Below are 4,601 nucleotides of genomic sequence, written 5' to 3'. Positions count from 1 at the left end.
AGAGCATTCATTAGACATTACCTTAAAAAAATGAGAGAACACAGTGCTTGGCAGGGCATGTTACAGAAATTTTATACGGTAAACCCATTTTGAATATTGAATGTCTGTATATTAGGCACTTGTAGAACAATACAGGGGTCCAGCTGCAAAAGGCCAAAGAACAAAGAAAACTAAATTAAAAGCACTACACTACACTAAAAAAAGCGTAGAAAAACTGCAGTACACTAAAAAAATATCGTGAACCCACAAAATTGAACATCAACATTCACTCTAAACTGGGTTATATTCTCTACAATCAGTTTGATCGCCTCAGTAGAAACATGCGTTGTAAACGATGACAACGGAGTTGTAGTTGTGTTTAACGTTTGCTGCAAGTGAGAATGTGTTCAGAGATTTGTAAGTTCGACAAATGGGTTTAGGCCGCTGAGCATTTGGTTCAGATAATGGGGTTTAGTGTTTTAGCAATTCAGAAAATCTGTAATTACTTTAAAGGTCCCATGGCATGAAAATTTCACTTTATGAGGTTTTTTAACATTAATATGAGTTCTCCCAGCCTGTCTATGGTCCCCTAGTGGCTAGAAATGGTGATAGGTGTAAACCGAGCCCTGGGTATCCTGCTCTGCATTTGAGAAAATGAAAGCTCAGATGGGCCGATCTGGAATCTGCTTGTTATGAGGTCATAAGGAGCAAGGTTACCTCCCCTTTCTCTGCTTTGCCCGCCCAGAGAATTTGGCCAACACATGAGAGAGAGAGAGAGACATCATGGCTTTCAAACGAGAAAAGTGGCAGTTGGTCAAGACCACACCCCCACCCTCCACCTTGGCCCCCCCTCTCTCCTCCTCAATAGCTTCAGACACAGAAATGGCACATCCTAAGGAAAGCTCATTGTTGGACTGGCTCTAGTGGCTGTAATTCTGCACCAAAGCTGAAATTCAGGAAATAGACTTCAGATACAGTATTAGGGGACCACTAAGGTCTATATAAAAGAGACTTCACATACAGTATTAGGGGACCACTAAGGTCTATATAAAAGAGACTTCACATACAGTATTAGGGGACCACTAAGGTCTATATAAAAGAGACTAAAAGAGGGGACCACTTCAGATACAGATACATTAGGGGACCACTAAGGTCTATATAAAAGAGACTTCAGATACAGTATTAGGGGACCACTAAGGTCTATATAAAAGAGACTTCAGATACAGTATTAGGGGACCACTAAGGTCTATATAAAAGAGACTTCAGATACAGTATTAGGGGACCACTAAGGTCTATATAAAAGAGACTTCAGATACAGTATTAGGGGACCACTAAGGTCTATATAAAAGCATCCAAAGAGCACCATGTCATGGGACCTTTAAGGAAATACCTAAACATAAGACGGTAACACTTTACTTGAAGGTACCGACATAAGAGTGACATGACACTGCCATGACACATGAACCCTAACCCTAATTCTAACCCTAACTTGACAAAAAACAAATGACACTTACTAAATTAAGCGTTATGTCATAAACATTTGACTTGTTTATAATGTTTATGACACATTCATGACAGTGTCATTTCACGCTTATGTGGATACCTTCAAGTAAAGAGTAACCCATAAGACTTTGCATTCAGATTCTTTTGGCAACTTTTGGTTTGGCACAACAAGCTGTAAACACGGTTTCCCACTGTTAATATATTTATTAATGTAGCTTTGAAAAGAAAAAAAAAAAAAAAAAAAAAAAAAACAGTTGGAAGTCAAGTTCTCCTACATTTCCCAAACTCCCATTCAACAACAACCGGAAATGAGAGTGAACTTATGTTGTGTCTGTGTTTAACGACCGGATCATTTCCCGATGGGACCCATTGCAAGTCATAACATTTTGAAAATAACCTTTTTTAAAGATTAAAATTATATCTCATTAAACCTATTTGAACTGAGCTTTTGGATTGTTAGAACTGATCCACCAGGGGGCGCACTATGTGTGTCATCAGGTGTCATCTTGTATTGTGTGAATGAAGGGAGCACTGAAATTAAACAAACAAAGTGCTTTATTGTACAAGGCAGATTAAAAAGTACAAAAATACAATTCCTATTTACATAATTTGTACAGAAATTACATAAAAAAATACTTAATTATATAGAACCCGAGACATCTTATTGTAAAACATTACAATATGCAAAATCTTTTTTAAAAAGGTCCCATATCATTCTCATTGTCCTACTTGTAGGAAAAGGCCATAATGATCGCTCTCGAGAGAGACGCTTGACCAATCGGTGTCGAGAGCCATCTTGTCAATCACTCGCGCTCCGACAGCTGAAGAGGACAGAACGCAACAGCTGTTAATTGTTGTTTAACGTTCTTTTCCCCGTTTTTGGACTTCTTGAAGGGATGTGTGTAGCCCGGACACCCTGCAGCGGCCTGGTTTCCAGTAGTTTTTACACTACTAGAACATGTGTACATGCTTTAAACAAAAAATAAAAAAAACAAATTTTTTTAGCAACTGTCTATTAAAGCCCCCTGCTTGAAAAAGCCCAGTCCACGCTGATTGATCAGCATTTCGGGGTCTTCGCATCTGGACTCAATGCACCGTCATTGCAGTCGGGGGAACAACCGTAACGGCAATGTAGCGACACTTTCTACCTATATATGGTATTGTTGTGACATCACAACCGTACGGAAGTCCGTGACGGCTCGTTTAAAGACAGTTTCTGAATACGGGCTGTGTGCATTTCTCTGTGGGTTGAGCATTTCGATACTTGTGTGGTATGCCTCGGTTTTGACTTTTTAAACAAAAGCCTACCTCGTCTATATACTTTTATAGTGACTTTAAGAGGCTCTTTCATGTTTATTTATTCACCTGTTTTGCACTTTTGCTGATGTTTTTCACAAAAAGGACTGCATTCAAAAATTCTATTCTATGTTTTCTATGAATCATAAACTGCTTTGTGGTCTTTCGGCCTGGGTCCCAAAGTCAATACTTTTAAGCCACCAACCAAATGGCCTCTAAAGTATCGAGTAAGAGTATCGAAAAATGCCTCAACATTCAATAGCACTTTTTCACGGCAGACATGTTGACGTATGATGATGTATGAAAAAACAGGTGTATTCAAACCATTACTGAAGGCTGCATTCCACTTAGGAGAGGCCCTGGTATTGTAAATGCTGACTCACCGAAATAGCTTACTGGGACACTTGATGGAATTGTTAAGGTTATCAATTTCAGCTGTGCTTTTCCTACAATGACAAGTCAAAATGTCTGCTGTGAAAAAGGTCCATACCTAAGCAGTGAATCTCATCAGCGTCAGTGAGCCAATACGCATGCAGCGTGCTTCTACCAAGATGTAATAATGTTTGTGATTGGCTGTCTTACGTTACACGTCATAGAGTCAGGGCTCACGTAGTAGGAGCTGAGAAATATCTAAAAAGATTTGTGCTGTAATGTAATTTCTTTTTGTTTTATAAAATTGGTATCGAAAGATGGTATCGTTTAGGACTTGAGTGGTTCTCAACCTTTTTTGTGCCAGCGCCCCCCTATCCATTATCCAGGTCCCTAACACCCCCCATCAATTATGTAGGCTAAATGCCCCGAATATTAATGATTACGCCCCAATATAGGCCTATTATTGTTGTTACTATTGTTATCAAAAAGAATCAAAAAATCTAATCATTGAATGACAAACACCTGTATTAGTTTCCCAGGTATCAAAAAAGCCATGTGAATAGAAATGATATACATTTACAGGTTTTAAAGAAAAATGCAACCATTTGACATTCAAATTAAATAACAGCAGCCAATCAGAACGACTAGATATGTAACATTCAAACTATAATTAGGTATTATCAAAAGACCTGCTGCATGGTGTGAACCTCAGCACCTTTAGAAGATGACTATAATTTGAATGTCCATTTTTTGTTTGTGAAGTGACCTTGGGTGTCATGAAATGAGCTTTAAATAAAATGTATTATGCTTATTATTATTATTACAAACACTAACAGTAGCCAATCAGAAACTGCTAGCAATTTAACATTCAAATCTATTTTTCATTCAAATCTAAAATCGAACTGTTCCAACGGAAAAACAAGCTGGCACTTATCAAGGGGTAAAAGCAGAAGGATCTCACACACACAAACACACACACACACACACACACACACACACACACACACACACACACACACACACACACACACACAAGTATTTTGGTGATGACAAACGACTTGAAGAACGACACCTTCTGCCGAATGGAAATAAGTTTACAACCTTTGAAAGTTAGTGAGAGCCCTTTTTTTAATGCTTAGAAGAGTCTAGCTATGTTTGCTATCGCCTGTCTTGCGAGTAAATAGCAGAAAAAAACATTTGGAGAAAACGCAACCCCACAACGCGCTGTGTTTTGTGGAGGTGTGAGAGTCCCGTACAGTAAACGGTGACATCACTGCCTCTATCGCTTCCATAAGAAAGTTTTAAAAAACCAAATATAAGCCCTGAACTGGCCGGGAGTGTATGGAACAGCTACATGTTTGCCAAACAAAAAAAGCACAGTCAATATCTCTCGCACGTCTCTTTTCTTTCTCTCTTTCTCCGTGAAATGAAGCTGCCTTCAGGTACAGTTG

Source organism: Perca flavescens, chromosome 19 (assembly GCF_004354835.1).
Source record: "Perca flavescens isolate YP-PL-M2 chromosome 19, PFLA_1.0, whole genome shotgun sequence".
Classification (NCBI taxonomy): domain Eukaryota; kingdom Metazoa; phylum Chordata; class Actinopteri; order Perciformes; family Percidae; genus Perca; species Perca flavescens.
The sequence above is the reverse complement of the archived record's forward strand: the minus strand, read 5'-3'. Positions refer to the sequence as shown.